The 21,448-nt window shown below is 45.7% G+C and overlaps 1 protein-coding gene across 3 annotated transcripts in view; it reads right to left on the reverse strand.

Moving 5' to 3' along the window:
• Positions 1–14,807, reverse strand: part of LOC139227617 (membrane progestin receptor gamma-B-like) — a 109,287-nt gene extending 94,480 nt beyond the window's left edge. For all 3 annotated transcript variants that reach the window (XM_070858500.1, XM_070858497.1, XM_070858499.1), the window contains exon 1: positions 14,708–14,807. The gene's annotated coding sequence lies outside the window, so the exon portion shown is untranslated. The remainder of the gene's footprint in view (positions 1–14,707) is intronic.
• Between the last annotated feature and the right edge of the window lie 6,641 nt (positions 14,808–21,448).

Genomic DNA, 21,448 nt, shown 5'->3' on the forward strand with positions numbered 1-21,448 from the left:
AACTGGTTGGATAATGCAAGGAGGGGACTTTTGAGCCATTTTGGACAGATGAGCTCAGATAGACCAAATGGCCTTTTCTCACGAATTATTTTATGATCACTGTGCTTTAAGACGAACAAAGAAAAGAGCTTTCTCTTATTGTTGACTGGAAGGCTGAGCAGGGACATAATGCAGATCTTTACAGTGCTTAAAAAACAATGGCTAACAAAGGTACAACCAGTTTAATTGGGCTTCAACTTTAGATTGCAAAAAGGCCCTGCTGCTGAATTAGCAAATCTCGAGTGAAAGACTGGAAGAAGTTTTTTCCCAAAGCATAGTATATCTGTGGCATGGATTCCCACTGAAACGGGTTCATGCCATGCTAATTAGCTAACACAGGAGTTGGATAGATGACAAATTCTGATCAGGATGAAGGCTAGAGAGATAAATACAGGCCGAGATGATCAAATACTCTGCAGAACATTGTTGCTTCTGTCGTGGGAATGGCATCTATGGAATGTAACTACTCAGGTTTGAGGCACTGTTACACCAGATATTCTGGAGTTTTTGAATCCTGCGTCAAGGATAAACCCACAGAAATGTCTCCACTTTGTCATTTGCCCTGTGGTTGCTCACCTCCCTCAGCCCCCATTTCAGTGTGAGCTATGTTGCGTCAGCCAGTGGCTCAGTGGGCAGCACTCTCGCCTCCGAGTCAGACCAGTTGGGGGTTTAAGTCCCACTCCAGAGACTTGAGCACATAAATCTAGGCTGACACTCCCAGTGCAGTGCTGAGGGAGCGCTGCACTGTTGGAGGTGCCGCCTTTCGGATGAGACGTTAAACCGAGGCCCCGTCTGCTCTCTTCAGGTGGATGTAAAAAATCCGACGGCACTATTTTGAAGAGGAGCAGGGGAGTTATCCCCGGTGTCCTGGGGCCAATATTTAACCCTCAACCAACATCATTATCGCATTGCTGTTTGTGGGAGCTTGCTGTGCGCAAATTGGTTGCTGTCTTGCCTATATTACAACAGTGACTACACGTCAAAAGAAAAAGTACTTCATTGGCTGTAAAGTGCCTTGGAAATCTGGTGGTTAAGCAAAGCTCTATAGAAATGCAAGTCTTTCTTTCCTGCTGATAATCAGATGGAGATGCTCCTTGGGCCAGTAGAGCCATTCGCATTCCATGCATCCATTTCCTTCACTTTCCCTCAAACTATTTCCACGTTTGCCAACAGATAAAATGGCGTGATTTTGTTTTCTGATGCGTTTGGCCCCTAGATAGTCGATTTGTTCCCTGATTCAGGCAAATTTGTAACCTCCTTTATAATACATGGTTACACCGGGACATTCTTCTACATTAAAGGCGCTAAACAAATGCAAACGGACGTTGCTGTCATACATTAACGAGTGTTGTGTGGGGTGGGACAAGATTGAGATTGAGGATGGGATGGGAATATGGTCCAAGGCATGGTGAATCTTGAGGTTTAATCCCCTACACGTTCATTTCTGCAATAATGGAAACTGGATTTCAATCAGTTCAAAATTCTCATCTTTCTTTTCAAATTACTCGCCCCTCCCTATCTCTGTAATCTCCTCCAGCCCCACAACCCCCCGAGGTGTCTGCGCTCCTCTAATTCTGCCCTCTTGAGCATCCCTGATTATAATCGCTCAACCATTGGTGGTCGTGCCTTCTGTTGCCTGGGCCCCAAGCTCTGGAACTCCCTGCCTAAACCTCTCCACCTCTCTACCTCTCCTTCCTCCTTCAAGACGCTCCTTAAACATATCTCTTTGACCAAGCTTTTGGTCACCTGCGCTAATTTCTCCTTATGTGGCTCGGTGTCAACTTTTTTTATCTCATAACACTCCTGTGAAGTGCCTTGGGACGTTTCACTACATTAAAGGTGCTATACAAATGCAAGTTGTTGTTGTTGTTGAATTGTGTTTTATTCAGTATGTGCAGAACTGCGTACTCAGATAATAAGACTGTCATGAATTTGTTGAATCTACGGAGATGGCTGTTTCTATGTCACAGTGTTTAATTAGGTTTGTACTTTGTAACAGTATTTTGTTAATGCAACAAGAAACAATGTCACTTCTGCCTCCAGTTCACGACTCGTTTTTTTTCAGTCATGTTCTCCTCTCCTGGCCTGAATGCCTCCACTTACCCATTGCCTCCTCTACCCAAATGCCCCAAGCGGGGAACTCGTGTTCCGATTCGGTTCCACCTTTCAGCGCCCTGTTCAAATGGCCACCCTACACAGCAGCGAATGTCGTCAGACTATTCAATTGTGAGGGGCCATCCCCGGCCTATCCTTGCCCAATATCCACTCACATGTGCTTTATAGCAGAAGCTAGTGAATATCAATTGGGAACAGAAACCCTGGCTAACCCTTCTGCCTCCCAACAGAAGGCCACTGAGGTTAATTGCACTGTCCTCACTACTACCTCCACATGGACCATGGATCTCGTTGAGACCTTCCTAGTCTACATGGCCACACACTACATTACACGGTCAATTTATCTTCTAATTCTCTTTAATCATATTCTTGATTTCCCCACTTACTGTTGCTTGCCTTCATCCTTTCCCCAAGATCTTGTTGCTAGGACACATCTTTTTTCCCATGGTTACAAGTCCCTATTTTAAAAACCTTTGACTCACCAACAAAAATTATATTTATGCTGGAGAATTGTGTAAATCACTATCTGTGAACATTATAACGATAAACTTCTGCTATCTAGAGTGCGTGTGTGACTATCGATTGGTTTGTGGTTGTGTTTCAGAGAGGCCGGAGTCCAAAATGACCATGAGCCAATGACGGATGGAATGTGAGGGTTGACCAAAAGCTTGGTCAAAGAGGTAGGTTTCAAAGAGTGTCTTAAAGAATGAGAGAGAGGGAGAGAGGTTTAAAAGAAAGAAAGACTTGGATTTTATATAGCGCCTTTCACGACCACCAGATGTCTCAAAGCACTTTACAGCCAATGAAGTACTTTTCGAGTGTAGTCACTGTTGTAATGTGGGAAACGCGGCAGCCAATTTGCGCACAGCAAGCTCCCACAAACAGTAACGTGATAATGACCAGATAATCTGTTTTAGTGATGTTGATTGAGGGATAAATATTGGTCAGGACACCGGGGATAACTCCCCTGCTCTTCAAAATAATACCAATGGGATCTTTTATGTCCACCTGAGAGAGCAGACGGGACCTCGGTTTAATGTCTCATCCAAATGAAGGCACCTCCGACGGCACAATCCGAAAATTTAGGGCTGAAGGCATGGCCACCAATGATCTAGTAATGGTAAAGGAATCAGGGGATGCACAAGAGGCCAGCGTTGGAGGATGGTAGAGTTCTTGGGGGACTTGTAGGGCTGGAGGAGGTCACAGAGATAGGGAGGGGGCGGAGGCCATAAAGGGATTTGAACACAAGGATTAAAATTTTAAAATCAAGCCATCGGTGGACTGAGAGGCAATGCGCCAGCGAGCACAGGGATGATGAGTGAACGAGACTTGGCGCGAGTTTGGATACGGGCCGCAGAGTTTCGGATGAGTTGAAGTTGAAGGAGGGAGGCGATCTGACTGATTTCTTCATTCTGTCACTCACAGGTGTTGGGGTCAACTGAAGCACCTCAAGCCCTGCACTGTATGAAGTAAGCTAACTCAGCCCAGCCCTTCTCGGCTGTGTGCATTAGTCCCACCCTAAGCGATGCATCTGCCACTAAGCCATCAGGGAAAATCAACACTATTTTCTGCTCCTGTTGCCATGTTCCTCTCATTAATTGCACTGACAAAATATATAACATGAGGCTTCAAATAGTGATATCATTGCATTGACATCCCCACAATTGGTCCCTTGCTTCACGTATAGAATGAATGCTGGAAAATTTCCAACTGAGGCACTAATTGAATGATAGTAAACATTTGACAAATTTATTAGCAACTAAATGTTGGTCAATACCTGTAAACAGATATCCAGTCTCAAGTTTTATTTTTATTCATTCATGGGATGTGGGTGTCGCTGGCAAGGCCAGCATTTATTGCCCATCCCTAATTGCCCTTGAGAAGGTGGTGGTGAGACGCCTTCTTGAACCGCTGCAGTCCGTGGCGTGAATGTACTCCTACCCTTTCCTTCAACCACTGTCTGTCCCACCTGTGACAGAGACTGTAATTCCCGTATTGGACTGTTCAGTCACCTTAAGAACTCACTTTTAGAGTGGAAGCAAGTCTTCCTCGATTTCATGAAGGTGCTCCCACAGTGCTGTTAGGGAGGGAGTCCCAGGATTTTGACCCAGCGACGATGAAGGAACTTCCGATTTATTTCCAAGTCAGGATGGTGTGTGACTTGGAGGGGAACGTGGAGGTGGTGGTGTTCCCATGCGCCTGTTGCCCTTGTCCTTCTAGTTGGTCGAGATTGTGGGTTTGGGAGGTGCTGCCGAAGAAGCCTTGGCGAGTTGCTGCAGTGCATCTTGTAGCTGGTACACACTGCAGCCACGGTACATGGTGGTGGAGGGAGTGGGTGTTTAAGGTGGTGGATGGAGCGCCAATCAAGTGGGCTGCTTTGTCCTGGATGGTTTTGAGTGTTGTTGGAGCTGCACTCATCCAGGCAAGTGGAGAGTATTCCATCATACTCCTGACTTGTGCCTTGTGGAGGGAGGAGAGGCTTTTGGTAATTGAACATTAAACACAATGGCTATTTATATGGCTAGGTTATTTGAATACAAGTCACAAGAGTCATGCTAAAAGTGCGCAATGCCTGAATCAGATCACACCTCAAGCACTGGGTTCGGTTTTAGTTACTAAGGCATAAGGGATACATTCAAGCCAATGAAAGAGGTGCAATGAAGAGCCACGAGGCTGATCCCTGGCATCAAAGGGTTAAGCTGTGAGGAAATTAAGGAGAAACCCGGGGGTAAAAATTGGCACGCATTGCGCCTGTTCTTTTCAGCGTAAAATGGATGGGAAGCCTATTGTTATGTATGTACCTGTGAGTATGCTCACAGGTTTGTAGAGCTGTTGCATTGTGAGGGGCTTAGCCCATCACGTGATGTTCACAAAACTCAATAAAACCCCAGCCAGTTGGGTCTAAGTCATCCACAATGAGGTATGCAGTTGTGAGCCTAGTGGATGAACTGGTAATGTGTAATGTGATTGTTAAACTTTTGTAAATAAACCAACTAGTTCTTAATAGCAATGTGTTGCTATGAATTCTTAAGCAAAGAAACCATGAAGCAAATACATTTCACCCACCAATTTAGCAGTGGGATAGCCTGTGCCCAATCTGTGCGGGCGTGGGGACCATTTTTTAGACATCCCAGGCAGCTGTGAAAACAGGCGTGGGTCCCTTTAAGTATGTTAATGAGGGGCTGAACGTCTGCTGCAGGACCCCTCTACAAAATGCATTCCCACTGAGCAACATTACAACAGTGACTACACTTCAAAAGTACGTCCTTGGTTGTAAAATGCTTTTGGGATGTCCTGAGATGGTAAAAGGTGCTTCCTGTCTTTCTTGCATTATATAATGAGTGATAATAAAGTAAAGTGCACAGCATCTCTGACTAAACTAGAGGTGATCCAAAACTCGGCTGCCCCGTGTCCTAACTCGCACCAAGTCCCGCTCACCCATCACCCCTGTGCTCCATGACCTACATTGGCTCCCAGTTAAGCCTCGATTTCAAAATTCTCATCCTTGTTTTCAAATCCCTCCATGGCCTCGCCCCTCCCTATCTCTGTAATCTCCTCCAGCCCCTCAACCCCCCCCACCCCCCGAGATGTCTGCACTCCTCTAATTCTGTCGTCTTGAGCATCCCTGATTATAATCGCTCAACCTTTGGTGGCCGTGCCTTCTGTTGCCTGGGCCCCAAGCTCTGGAACTCCCTCCCTAAACTCTCCGCCTCTCTTTCCTCCTTCAAAACACTTCTTAAAACCTACCTCTTTGACCAAGCTTTTGGTCATCTGCCCTAATTTCTCCTTATGAGACTCGGTGTCAAATTTTTTGTCTCGTAATACTCCTGTGAAGCGCCTTGGGACGTTTCACGATGTTAAAGGCGCTATATAAATACAAGTTATAAAAAGAGAAAATGCTGGAAATCTCAGCGGGTCAGGCAGCATCTGTGGAAAGAAAAACAGAGTTAACGTTTCAGGTCGATGACCCTTCGTTAGAACTCACCTGACGAAGGGTCATCGACCCAAAACGTTAACTCTGTTTCTCTCTCCACAGATGTTGCCTGACCCGCTGAGATTTCCAGCATTTACTGTTTTTATTTCAGATTCCAGCATCCGCAGTATTTTGCTTTTGTATAAATACAAGTTGTTATTGGTATAACGCTCCTGTGAAGCACCCTGGGACGTTTTACTACTTTAAAGGCGCTATATAAATACAAGTTGTTGTATTTATTCAACAATTACTCAACAATACTGTAATTGCGTAAACGCATTTTGTGGCTCTAGGTAATCGGCTGAGCACTGAACATCAAACATTTGTTGAAGTAAACAGGTTCTTGGAGTAGCACACCAACACGGCCAGACGACCAGAGCCTTCCCACCTCCTCCCATAGGTCAACAATGGCTAATTGATGGGAGACCCTTGGACTGCAACCAAAGTGGTTGATTTTTCATCGACACAAGAGAGATCCTTGATGAAAAGAGTCAGATAGACACTCGTGCGCTCAAGGCACGGAGCACCAAAGACCTTACGCAAGACGGGTAAAGACACTGCCTATGAATTGTTAATGAACAGTGGGCACGTGCAGGATTGGTGCACAGCGAGGCCAGGGGAGATCGTGTACCGTCATCGTGTTGTTGCTGGGATTTATGGCTCCCCCTGCTGCTCCTGTTCCTGTGCCGAGGCTGCCTACGGCCCACTGCTTCCCTCCCTGCGATTCAGCCAATTTGCTCTGCTCTTCACTCCCGGTGTCAGCACAGTTGGGTACGGTAGCACCGTGGTTTTGTAACTGAACTCCTATAATCCAGAAACCTGGACTAATGATCCGCAAACGTCAGTTCAAATCGCACCACTGCTGCTGGGGAATTTAAATTCGGTTACTTAAATAAATCTGGAATAAAAAGCTAGTTTCAGTGTCTCTGGAACTACCGGATTGTTGTAAAAACCCATCGGATTCACTAATGTCCTTTAGGGAAGGAAACCTGCTGTCCTTGCTCGTTCTGGTCTATATGTGGCTCCAGGCCCACAGCAATGTTAATTGTTAACTGCCCTCTGAACTGGCCCAGCAAGGTACCACCACAATGGCTCACCACCACCTTTTCGAGGGCAATTAGAGATGGGCAATAAATGCCAGCCTCACCAGTGATGCCCACAACCCATGAATGGATAATAAAAGTAAACTCACGCCTCGAAATCAGAAAATCATGAGTTTCTAGTCCGACTCCAGAGACTTGAGCCCAAATTTCTAGGCTAACACTCGAGTGCAGCACTGTCGGAGGTGCCGTCTTTCGGATGAGACGTTGAACCGAGGCCCCGTCTACTCTCTTCGGTGAATGTAAAAGATCCCGTGGCACTATTTCGAAGAAGAGCAGGGGAGTTATCCCCGGTGTCCCGGCCAATATTTATCACTAAACCAGATTATCTGTCTTTTATCTCATTGCTGTTTGTGGGACCTTGCTGTGCACAAATTGGCTGCTGCATCAGCACATAAAGACAGATTAGGGGCAGGGTGACCAAACACTTGGCCGAAGAGGTGAAGAGTACGAATCAGATCTCAGCCAGTGCAGCGAGAAGATCGTTGCGGTAGGCAACGGGCAGGGTGGGTCCTGTTACACAACAGGTGCCTTTATTTCATCAAAAACAAGCTGCATTTTCTTTATCATTCTAGGAGAAAGACTTTAAATAATTGCAGAATACACATTCCTGCACAGTTGTGAATGTGACCCAACCAGTAGATCCAGTTCCACAACAATGTCGTTCAATGAAACCGGTAACCTTGTGAGACGAGGTTCTTGGCTATTGTGACAAGACTGGCTTTGCTTCAAACCAAAATATGATCCAGTGAGGGTGGCAACAAGACACTCAAGTTATTTACTCTAGTGTCAGCCGTGGCTCAGTGCGTAGTGCACTCGCCTTTGGGTCAGAAGGTTCTGGGTTCAAATCCCGCTCCAGGGACTTGAGCACGTAAATCGAGGCTGACACTCCAGTGCAGTGCTGAGGGAGCACTGCACTGTCGGAGATGCCGTCTTTCGTATGAGACGTTAAACCGAGACACCCGTCTGCTCTCTTAGGTGGTTGTAAACGATCCCATGACACTATTTCGAAAAAGAGCAGGGGAGTTATCCCCGGTGTCCTGGCCAATATTTATCCCACAATCAAAAAACAGATTATCTGGTCATTATCACATTGCTGTTTGTGGGAGCTTGCTGTGCGCAAATTGGCTGCCACTTTTCCCACTAAAAACAGTGACTATACTCCAAAAAAGGACCTAGTTGGCTGTAAAGCGCTTTGAGATGTCCGGTGGTCGTGAAGGGCGCTATATAAATGCAAGTCTTTCTTTTATTTACATTCGATATATAAGAAGCTGAATGATAAAGATTTTCATTTAGACTTGTGGCTGATCCGTTTTTCCCAATATTGGCCGTAATCACTAATTGTTCCTGTTCAAGGTTAGTTGGGCATTGATGCAGTTACAACTCCCAATTTTCTTGCTCTCCTCCTCAATTGTATCTCCTCCTCTCCTGCACAAACTAACTCTTTCTGGAGCGAGTGTTGGCCGCTGTCCAGTACGTGGGAGGTCTCCAAGAGTGACTCTCGATAGCAAGCGTGGACAAGCTTTTCAGCAGTGCTGACCTTGCCCAGTGTCCCCACACATGCACTTTCCACCGGGGTCTCTGGCTAGTGATCAGGAGCACAAAGCCTTTTGTGTATTTTGCAAACTTCTCGCGAGTGTATCACATTAGTCTGTCGTTGAACGTTCTGGTGACATTGGATTTCTGTGCGAATAAGAACACAGACTAGGTGCACTTCTTCAGCAAGGAATTCATTGCACCAGAAACTAACAAATCTCACACACAAACCATCTGACATTCTTCAAGTCATTCAGGTTTTCAGGTAATTGTAGACTCGAGACATTTGAATGCTCCAGTGAAGGTCAAAAAGCTTGGAATACCAGGGCTCTTAAGACACACACACTGGTTTCGATCTTCTCAAATGAACACGATGCTGTTAGTTGCCTTCGTTCACCCTCCTCCCTCCATTCCCGTAAAACACAAACCGATCTTCCAGGATAAACACAGCACATTATTTGAATATATTCATGTCGTTTGGAAGCAATTTCCAGTGTATTTCTGCATTTCTGCTGAAATGCCAACACGTCAGTATTCGCCTCTGAGTCAGAAGGTTGTGGGTTCAAGTCCCACTCCAGAAACATATAAATCTAGGCTGACACTCCCAATGCAGTGCTGAGGGAGTGCTGTATTGTAGTAGGTGCCGTCTTTCAGATGAGATCTTAAACGGAGGCCCCCGTCTGCTCTCTCAGGTGGATGTAAAAGATCCCACGGCACTATTTTGAAGAAGAGTAGGGGAGTTATCCCCGGTGTCTTGGCCAATTTTTATCCCTCAATCAACATAACAAAAACAGATTATCTGGTCATTATCACATTGCTGTGTGTGGGAGCTTGCTGTGCCCAAATTGGCTGCCACGTTTCTTACATTACAACAGTGACTGCACTCGAAAAGTACTTCATTGGTTGTAAAGCGATTTGGGACGTCCGGTGGTTGTGAAAGGCGCTCTATATAATGCAAGTCTTTCTTTTTTGTTCATTGGATTAAATAGGATATACAGCATAGAAACCAACTTGGGTTTTTAAAATCCAGTAGCATTTATGGTCAATTTTCCAGTGTTGGCTTACAATTTACATAGGATTACTTAGGATATACGGCACAGAAACAGGCCATTCGGCCCAACCAGTCCATGCCGGCGTTTATGCTCCACTCGAGTCTCCTCCCGTCTTTCCTCATCTAACTCTATCAGCATAACCCTCTGTTCCCTTCTCCCTCATATGCTTGTCCAGCCTCCCCTTAAATGCATCGATACTATTCGCCTGAACTACTCCCTGTGGTAATGAGTTCCACATTCTCACCACACTTCAGTACAGTCCCCGTGCATTCGCCTAGATAGAGGGCATTGTCGGCTATTTGACCCCAGGGGCATCACAGCCTAGTCCAATCCTATTCCAATGAAGCTCAACGTAAGCGTGAGGAACAGCACCTCATCTTTTGATTAGGCACTTCCGAACTCAACACCGAGTTCAACAATTTCAGACCATAATCTCTGCCCCTATTTTTTCACATGGCATCTGTTGATGTTTCTGCCATCCTCATTGACATCTCTTCTAGACCCAGCTTTTGTTTCTTTACTTGTCCCATTACCATCTCATTTTGCCTTGCCCCATCATACCTTTTGTCATTTAATCTCTCCTGCCTTCCACTCTCTCACAGACCTATCCTTTTGTTCTTTCCTCTCCCCCTTTCCCTGACCCTGCACATGCTTACAATCCTGTTACATCTCAAACTTTGTCCAGTTCTGACGAAGGGTCATCGAGCTGAAACGTTAACTTTGTTTCTCTCTCCACAGATTCTGCCTGACCCGCTGAGTGCACACAAATGTATGTTTAGTTGCTTAGGGAGTCTCGTGTCTGGCATGACAGAAGACACATCAAGTCGCAGGAGATATATCACCAATGATGTCTCTGCAAGATCCTGCAAATCCCCTGGGAGTACAGACGCACCAACATCAGTGTCCTCGTCCAGGCTAACATCCCCAGCATTGAAGCACTAACCACACTTGATCAGCTTTGCTGGGCAGGCCACATGGTTCGCATGCCAGACACGAGGCTCCCTAAGCAAATGCTCTATGCGGAGCTCCTTCACGGCAAACGATCCAAAGGTGGGCAGTGGAAACGTTACAATGACACCCTCAAAGCCTCCCTGGTAAAGTGCGACATCACCACTAACACCTGGGAGTTCCTGGCCGAAGACCGCCCGAGGTGGAGAAAGTGCATCCGCGAGGGCGTTGAGCTCTTCGAATCTCAACGCTGCGAGCGTGAAGAGGTCAGGCGCAGGCAGCGGAAGGAGTGTGCGGCAAATCCGCTCCCCCTCCCTTCCCCCGTCGAATGTCTGTCCCACCTGTGACAGGGTCTGTGGCTCTCATGTTGGACTGTTCAACCATCAAAGGCCTCACTTTAGGAGTGGAAGCAAGTCTTCCTCGATTCCGAGGGACTGCCTATGATAATGTATGTTTATTAAACTGGAAAATTGGAGACCCTTGCGTGTGGTATCTGTGCTGGTAACCAATAGTTACCTGGCTAAATTCTAAACAAAAGAAATACAATTCTTGCTTCTATACTTCTAACTGTTTAAGTTGTATTTAGTGAATGAGCTGTTGGACAGTGCTTGGCTCAGTCAGATAGCGCTCGAATCCCTGAGTCAGAAGATTGTGTGTTCAAGTCCCACTAATAGATTTGAACACAATCGAGATCCCCTGAACTGTATAAAACACTAGTTAGGCCACAGCTAGAGTACTGCGTGCAGTTCTGGTCACTACATTTCAGGAAAATTGTGATTGCACTAGAGAGGGTACAGAGGAGATTTACAAGGATGTTGCCTGGACTGGAGACTTTTAGCTATGAGTTCAGATTGGATAGCCTGGGGTTGTTTTCTTTAGAACAGAGGAGGCTGAGGGAGACCTCATTGAGGTGTATAAAATTAAGAGGAGCCTAGATATAGTGGATAGAAAGGACCTGTTTCCCTTGGCAGACGGGTCAACAACCAGGCAGCATAGATTTAAAGTAATTGGGAGGAGGTTTAGAGGGGATTTGGGGGAAATTTCTTCACCCAGAGTGTGGTGGGGGTCTGGAACTCACTGCCTGAAAGGGTGGTAGAGGCAGAAACCCTCACCACATTTAAAAAGTACTTGGATGTGCACTTGAAGTGCCGTAACCTACAGGGCTACGGATCAAGAGCTGGAAAGTGGGATTAGGCTGGATAGCTTTCGGTCAGGCAGCGCGGACACGATGGGCAGAAATGGCCTCCTTCCGTGCTGTAAATTTCTATGATTCTATGATTGCCACTTTAGTGCAGGACTGAGAAAGTTCCACATTGTCGGAGGTGCTTTATTTGGATAGGTACTGTACTTGGATGCTGTTAAGTGAAGGCAACATGGCTCTCTGACGGGAGTGAGCAGCTTGTAACAATTACACAAGATATCTCTGGTAATGTTTTTTGTTTTTCTTTGACGGAATGTTCTAGAGAGCCTGGAACTAAAAGCTGCTAGTTATTACCACACCAGTTCTAGTATTTATTCAGGCATAATAAGGCCTCTTCTGTTTGCTCAGGTGGGCGTTAAAGATCTGGAAGGGGAGCAGGGAGCAGGCCTAGTGCCCTGGCCAATATTCCTCCCTCAACCAACAAAAAGAAACGAAAGAAAGACTTGCATTTATATAGCGCCTTTCACCACCACCGGACACCTCAAAGCGCTTTACAGCCAATGAAGTACTTTTGAAGTGCAATCACTGTTGTAATGTGGGAAATGTGGCAGCCAATTTGCACACAGCAAGCTCCCACAAACAGCTATGTGATAATGACCAGATCATCTGTTTGTGTAATGTTGATTGAGGGATAACTCCCCTGCTCTTCTTCCAAATAGTGCCATGCAATCTTTTACGTCCACCTGAGAAAGCAGACGGGGCCTCGGTTTAACGTCTCATCCGAAAGCCGGCACCTCTGACAGTGCAGCACTCCCTCAGCACTGCACTGGGAGTGTCAGCCTAGATTCATGTGCTCAAGTCTCTGGAGTGGGACTTGAACCCACAACCTTCTGACTCAGAGGTGAGGGTGCTGCCCACTGAGTCACGGCTGACACTAAAAGACAAATTATCTGGTGATTCATTTGCTGTTTGTGGGATCTTACTGTGTGCAAACTTACTGCTGTGTTTACAAAGCAACAGTAACTGCATTTCAAAGGTGATCAAAAGCTATCCATCAGCTGTAGTGTTTTGGAATATACTGAGGAAGTGATAAAGTGCAATATAAATGTTAGCCCTTCCCTTTTACATGCCAGGGAGTTGGGATGGGGCAGTGGGCACTGAGCAGGGAGTTACGATGACTGAAAGTGCCAAAGAGACAGGTTTTGAGGAGGCTTTTAAAGTTAGCATGAGCCAAAATCTCCTCCAACTGGATATTGGGAAGACTGAAGCCATTGTCTTCGGTCCCCATCACAATCTCCATTTCCTAGCCACCAAAGCCAAGCACTTGACGTGTCATAACCTTCAGGGCTACGGACCAAGAGCTGGAAAGTGGGATGAGGCTGGATAGCTCTTTTTCAGCCGGCATGGACAGGATGGGCCGAATGGCCTCCTTCTGTACCGTAAATTTCTGATTCTAATGACTCTAAACTATCCCTTTCCATGGCAATATCTGATGCTGACCCACACTGTTTGCAACCTTGGTGCCATATTTGACCCCAAGATGAGCTTCCAACCATATATTCACGCCATCACTAAGACCGACTATTTCCACCGACTTTATCCCTGCCCCAGCTCATCTGCTGTTGAAGCCCTCGCCCATGCCTTTGTTACCTCTAGACTTGACTATTCCAACGCACTCCTGGCCGGTCTCCCATATTCTACCCTACGTAAACTTGAGGTGATCCAAAGTGCTGCTGCCCCGTGTCCTAACTCGCACCAAGTCCCGTTCACCCATCACCCCTATGCTCGCCGGCCTACATTGGCTCCCAGTTAAGTAACGCCTCGATTTTAAAATTCTCATCTTTGTTTTCAAATCCCTCCATGGCCTCGCCCCTCCTTATCTCTGTAATCAGCTCCAGCCCCACAATCCCCCAAGATCTCTGCGTTCCTCCAATTCTGCCCTCTTGAGCATCCCCAATTTTAATCGCTCCACCATCGGCGGCCGTGCCTTCAGCTGCCGAAGCCCCAAGCTCTGGAACTCCCTCCCTAAACCTCTCCGCCCCTCTCTCCTCCTTTAAGACACTCCTTAAAACCTACCTCTTTGACCGAGCTTTCGGTCACATGCACTAATTTCCCCTTATGCGGCTCGGTGTCAAATTTTGTTTCATAACGCTCCTGTGATGCGCCTTGGGATGTTTTACTACATTGAAAGGCGCTCAATAAATACACGATGTTGTTGTTTAGAAAATAAACAGTGAGTAAGGAAGGTTTGGGGGCAATTCCTGGTCACACAGGCAGCATTTTCCAAGTCGCAGTACAGTCGCAGGATTAAGACAACACCATAAACCCCCCACCTCCCCTGCACTCTCATATTGTAGTCACCACGGAGATAACCCTGAAACGCGAGCACTACCTTGCTGTGGGACACTCTGTGATCTTTTATGTGGCTGCGGAATCGCCGCAAGCCCCATCAAAGCCGCTGAGCCAGAGATGGTCATGGCACCATTGAGGGTTTACGCCTGACAAACATGTGGCCCTGGAAGAGTACTGTGTGGGGGGCAGCCTCATAACCTCAGGCACACTCACAGGCTGCGCGCTGCTTCAGCAGTGTGCAATACAGACTTCAAAACAAAAAGTTTCACTTCGCAAACAGCGAGTCTTTCAATATTAAACATTAGAGAACAAAAGGCAGCATCTGCCAAAAATTACTCGAAAGAAAGTTTCCTTCCCCCAACAGCAGCACAGACCAAGTTGGTCTCACAGAATACATAACAAACACCGCTTGAAATGCTCGGCTAAAACGCTAAGATTGGCAGTGACCTACCTGCTCTCTCACTCTCCTGCCACGCGAATGCTCTGCCAGTGCTAAGATGCTCCTACCTGTGATAGTTTGCAGTAGGTGTGTGCATGTGTGTGTGTGTGTGTGTGTGTCACGCATAGTTATACTCTCTACTCACTTCCTGATCTGTCCCCAGCACTGCTGTTAATTGGTCTTGCAAACTTGGCAGGGGAGGGGAAGGGGAGGGGTGAGGGCGGTACATGGCAAAGAGCTCGGAGGAAAAGAAAAACAGGTGGAGTAGGATGGCTTGTGGGGAGGCGGGGGGCGGGGATGAGAGGAGCAGTCGTATTCAACCATGTTAGTGGTTAAAATTCCCTCGGTAGCCGAGCCCAGCTTTGGAAGCAGAATTCAGCTACGGAGCCTGAGTGAGGTGCACACCATAAGATTATTTCTTATTTCTTTATCTTTGCCAGTTCCACAGAAATGAATGCACAGAAATCTAAGTGGTTAATAATTAAAATATTTGCCTGCAATGATGCTGCAATTGTCCCATGGCCTGTGCCGTGTTCCTGTGCTAAACATGTGGCACATACTGACAGCAGCTGGGTGCCCTCAGGACCCAGGGATCTGCACCACTGCAGAAAAACAAAACAAATTGGCTTTTCCGACATTTTTCCGCCCTCGTTCATCCAGCCTCGAGGGAGTGGGGGGGCTGCAGTGGTACAATTCCACCGGTGGGAGCCCCTATATTTAGGGGAACGAAGGGAATCAAGGGATATGGGGAGAGTGCAGGAAGGTGCAGTTGAGGTATGTTATGTATGCAACATTATGTAACCAGCATTCTACCGCCACCAGAGGGCGTATCTGTTGGAGTCCCAGGGGATCCGATCATCCCTTGGGAGGACTGTATATAAGCAGGCCTCCCATGCTGTACCAGCACTCTGGAATTGGAATAAAGAGACTACGGTCACATTTACTCACGTTTACAGCACACAGTTACATAGAAAGATAGAAACATAGAAAATAGGCGCAGGAGTAGGCCATTCGGCCCTTCGAGCCTGCACCACCATTCAATAAGATCATGGCTGATCATTCACCTCAGTACCCCTTTCCTGCTTTCTCTCCATACCCTTTGAGCCCTTCAGCACTGCTTTTATATATAGTGCTCCCAAGCAATGCCTTATTTGAGACATAACAAGCTAGAAGATCAGCCATGATCTTATTGAATGGCGGAGCAGACTTGAGGGGCCAGATGGCCGACTCCTGCTCCTATTTCTTATGTTCTTAGGTTCTTATATACTGGGATACAGCTCCATGAGTGGGAATTCCTGCTGGGATAGTGTTCCACGGGTGGGAAGCCCTGTTTCATGCTTGGCCTGTATGCCACAGTACCATGGTGCCCTTACCAGCTGAGACGCTGGAACAGTATTTAAAAAAATTTTTTTTTTTTTAATATATTCTTTCATGGAATGCGGGCATCGCCGACAAGGCCAGCATTTATTGTATGTAATAAAATCTCCTACAATGTTCCAACGAAGCTCAACGTAAGCTCGAGGAACAGCGCCTCATCTTTTGTTTAGGCACTTTACAGCCTTGTGGACTCCACATCGAGTTCAACAATTTCAGAGCGTAACCACTGCCAATCTTTGGCTCCCTTTCTCCCCCCCACCGCCCGCAGAGCCCGTTTCTTTCTCCTTTTCTCTAATGGCAGTTGGTCATTATCCCACAGGCATCTTCCACCCTTCATCATATGGCAGGGGGATGGGAACCTATGCAGCGAGATAGGGCGAAGTAATATGGAGTCAGAAACAGATGGTAGAAAGGTAAAAAGCAATAGTGGAAGGCCGAGTAAACAAAGGCAAGAAACAAAAAGGGCCACACTACATCATAATTCTAAAAGGACAAAGGGTGTTAAAAAAACAAGCCTGAAGGTTTTGTGTCTTAATGCAAGGAGTATCCGTAATAAGGTGGATGAATTAACTGTGCAAATAGATGTCAACAGATAGGATGTGATTGGGATTACAGAGACGTGGCTCCAGGATGACCAGGGCTGGGAACTCAACATCCATGGGTATTCAACATTCAGGAAGGATAGAATAAAAGGAAAAGGAGGTGGGGTAGCATTGCTGGTTAAAGAGGAGATTAATGCAATAGTTAGGAAGGACATTAGCTTGGATGATGTGGAATCTATATGGGTAGAGCTGCAGAACACCAAAGGGCAAAAAACATTAGTGGGAGTTGTGTACAGACCTCCAAACAGTAGTAGTGATGTTGGGGAGGGCATCAAACAGGAAATTAGGGGTGCATGCAATAAAGGTGACTTTAATATGCATATAGATTGGGCTAACCAAACTGGAAGCAATACGGTGGAGGAGGATTTCCTGGAGTGCATAAGGGATGGTTTTCCAGACCAATATGTCGAGGAACCAACTAGGGGGAGGCCATCTTAGACTGGGTGTTGTGTAATGAGAGAGGATTAATTAGCAATCTCATTGTGCGAGGCCCCTTGGGGAAGAGTGACCATAATATGGTGGAATTCTACATTAGGATGGAGAATGAAACAGTTAATTCAGAGGCCATGGTCCAGAACTTAAAGAAGGGTAACTTTGAAGGTATGAGGCGTGAATTGGCTTGGATAGATTGGCGAATGATACTTAAGGGGTTGACTGTGGATGGGCAATGGCAGACATTTAGAGACCGCATCGATGAACCACAACAATTGTAAAAAAGGGAAGGTGGCTCAACCGTAGCTATCAAGGGAAATCAGGGATAGTATTAAAGCCAAGGAAGTGGCATACAAATTGGCCAGAAATAGCAGTGAACCTGGGGACTGGGAGAAATTTAGAACTCAGCAGAGGAGGACAAAGGGTTTGATTAGGGCAGGGAAAATGGAGTACGAGAAGAAGCTTGCAGGAAACATTAAGGTGGATTGCAAAAGTTTCTATAGGCATGTAAAGAGAAAAAGGTTAGTAAAGACAAACGTAGGTCCCTGCAGTCAGAATCAGGGGAAGTCATAATGGGGAACAAAGAAATGGCAGACCAATTGAACAAGTACTTTGGTTCGGTATTCACTAAGGAGGATACAAACAACCTTCCGGATATAAAAGGGGTCAGAGGGTCGAGTAAAAAGGAGTAACTGAGGGAAATCCTTATTAGTCGGGAAATTGTGTTGGGGAAATTGATGGGATTGAAGGCCGATAAATCCCCAGGGCCTGATGGACTGCATCCCAGAGTACTTAAGGAGGTGGCCTTGGAAATAGCGGATGCATTGACAGTCATTTTCCAACATTCCATAGACTCTGGATCAGTTCCTATGGAGTGGAGGGTAGCCAATGTAACCCCACTTTTTAAAAAAGGAGGGAGAGAGAAAACATGGAATTATAGACCAGTCAGCCTGACATCAGTAGTGGGTAAAATGATGGAATCAATTATTAAGGATGTCATAGCAGCGCATTTGGAAAGAGGTGACATGATAGGTCCAAGTCAGCATGGATTTGTGAAAGGGAAATCATGCTTGAAAAATCTTCTGGAATTTTGTGAGGATGTTTCCAGTAGAGTGGACAAGGGAGAACCAGTTGATGTGGTATATTTGGACTTTCAGAAGGCTTTCGACAAGGTCCCACACAAGAGATTAATGTGCAAAGTTAAAGCACATGGGATTGGGGGTAGTGTGCTGACATGGATTGAGAACTGGTTGTCAGACAGGAAGCAAAGAGTAGGAGTAAATGGGTACTTTTCAGAATGGCAGGCAGTGACTAGTGGGGTACCGCAAGGTTCTGTGCTGGGGCCCCAGCTGTTTACATTGTACATTAATGATTTAGACGAGGGGATTAAATGTAGTATCTCCAAATTTGCGGATGACACTAAGTTGGGTGGCAGCGTGAGCTGCGAGGAGGGTGCTATGAGACTGCAGAGTGTCTTGGATAGGTCAGGTGAGTGGGCAAATGCATGGCAGATGAAGTATAATGTGGATAAATGTGAGGTTATCCACTTTGGTGGTAAAAACAGAGAGACAGACTATTATCTGAATGGTGACAGATTAGGAAAAGGGGAGGTGCAACGAGACCTGGGTGTCATGGTACATCAGTCATTGAAGGTTGACATGCAGGTACAGCAGGTGGTTAAGAAAGCAAATGGCATGTTGGCCTTCATAGCGAGGGGATTTGAGTACAGGGGCAGGGAGGTGTTACTACAGTTGTACAGGGCCTTGGTGAGGCCACACCTGGATTATTGTGTACAGTTTTGGTCTCCTAACTTGAGGAAGGACATTCTTGTTATTGAAGGAGTGCAGCAAAGGTTCACCAGACTGATTCCCGGGATGGCGGGACTGACCTATCAAGAAAGACTGGATCAACTGGGCTTGTATTCACTGGAGTTCAGAAGAATGAGAGGGGATCTCATAGAAACGTTTAAAATTCTGATCGGTTTAGACACGTTAGATGCAGGAAGAATGTTCCCAATGTTGGGGAAGTCCAGAACCAGGGGTCACAGTCTAAGGATAAGGGGTAAGCCATTTAGGACCGAGATGAGGAGAAATTTCTTCACCCTGAGAGTGGTGAACCTGTGGAATTCTCTACCACAGAAAGTTGTTGAGGCCAATTCACTAAATATATTCAAAAAGGAATTAGATGTAGTCCTTACTACTAGGGGGATCAAGGGGTATGGCGAGAAAGCAGGAATGGGGTACTGAAGTTGCATGTTCAGCCATGAACTCATTGAATGGCGGTGCAGGCTCGAAGGGCCGAATGGCCTACTCCTGCACCTATTTTCTATGTTTCTATGTCTGTGTTTCTATCATGCAGCGCGGGACCTGGAATATTAGGTCCTTCATTGAAAAACCTGTGAACTCATCACTTTTTGGCGTGGAAGCAACTCATCCTCAATTCGAGGGACCGTCTAAGAGAGAGAGAGAGAGAGATTCACACCCTATCTTGACTAATGTTTTTCTAACACCTGGCATTACCATTAGAATTTGGGCCATCATCTCTTGTGTCTCTCTAATCTCTCCTGTCTTCTACCCTATCAGTTGTGATATCTTCACAGAGCACAAGCACACATAGCTTCCGACATGGCAGGCAGCTCTCTCGGAAGCCTCCGGAATCTGCCTGGTTCTGTTGCAGTGCACAATACGTCCACATCCATAGTGTGGAGCTACAAACATTACAAGCTTACAGACATTACACTTCTCCCTGCTTAATGAAGAAGTTATTATAACAAACATTATACATAACACAGGATATTATTTTTTTTCCATATTTACAAATTTAACTTTACCACTTGTTTTCTGTTTCGAAGAGGATACCTTCACTCTCGAACAGAACCTTCCAAACATGGTGTCGAATCTAAACTCATTCGAGGCTCGTCCTGAGGAACGTTTTCCTCCACGGAATTTCCTTGATTTTCATTTGAACTCACTCTAACTTCAGGCTCTATGTTTTCCTGACTCGGACTCAGACTTTCATTCTGATTCTCTCCTGGATTTGTTTCTAGTACATTGGATTTAGGATTTGCTACTGGTGTATCAAAACTATCTGTTGAGTCAGAAATAATTGAATCATTCCCACCTTCAACTCCTTCTATGTCTGTAGGTAAAATATGATCAATATGAACAAACCTAACCTGTCCATTATCAAACATCTTTACCAAATATGTGCGAGGAACACATATCTTCACCACTCTTCCTGGTAACCACTTTAACCATTTATGGTTATGGGTCTTCACTGTCACCATCTGGTTTAATTTCACACTTCTCTCTTTTACTCTACCTCTATCATGATTCTCTTTCTGTCTTAATTGTGTCTCTTCTACGGACTGTGCCAAATTTAGTTTCAACAAAGAGAATCTGGTTCGTGGCTGTCATTTGAGAAACAACTCTGCTGGTGTTCTATCAGTAGTTGTATGAGGAGTATTTCGATATGTAATCAAAAAATTGGCCAATTTGTGATCCAATGACAACTGTGATTTCCTTAGATTTGGATCTAACATTTGTTTTATGAGGGTATGTTTTACAATTTGTACAGTGCGCTCTGCTGCACCATTCGAAGCAGGATAGTATGGTGGAACCTTGGTATGTTTGCTCGTGAATTGTGCAAATTCTTCTGAACGAAATTGTGGTCCATTATCCGAAACAATCTCTTCAGAGAGGCCAAATGAAGAAAATAATTTTTGCAAAATGTTCAATGTGTTACTTCTTGTTATTTTCCACATTCGAAACATCTCAACCCACTTCGAATGGCTATCAATCACAATGAACAATTGTTGTCCTTTTAACTCAGCAAAATCAATATGTAGCCTTTTCCACACCCTGGGAGGCCATTTCCATGGCTGTAATGGTACTGGTGGTGGTTGCTTGCATACCGATTGACATGTCGTACACTGACTCACGATGTACTCTATATCTTTATCAAAACCTGGCCACCATAAATAACTGCGTGCAAAACTCTTGGTCAAGCACATTCCCAGGTGCTGGTTATGGAGGTCTCCTAATAATTTGGACCTGAATTTATTTGGTATAACCACTCTTGCAATCCACATGATACAATCTTTATCGACTGATAATTCATTCCTACGAATGAAGAATGGATGTGTATCTTTGTCTGTTACCTGGTTTGGCCATCCATTTGCAATATACTCATACATCTTTGACATCACTGGGTCACGTTTGGTTGCTCTACCAATCTCTTCAGCTGTGGCTGGCAGTTCATCAATGTATGAAAAATAAAACACTTCTTCCCTATCGGGTGTAACTTGCGATAGGGAAGGCAATCTAGACATTGCATCAGCATT

Source organism: Pristiophorus japonicus, chromosome 17 (genome assembly GCF_044704955.1).
Source record: "Pristiophorus japonicus isolate sPriJap1 chromosome 17, sPriJap1.hap1, whole genome shotgun sequence".
Classification (NCBI taxonomy): Eukaryota; Metazoa; Chordata; class Chondrichthyes; family Pristiophoridae; genus Pristiophorus; species Pristiophorus japonicus.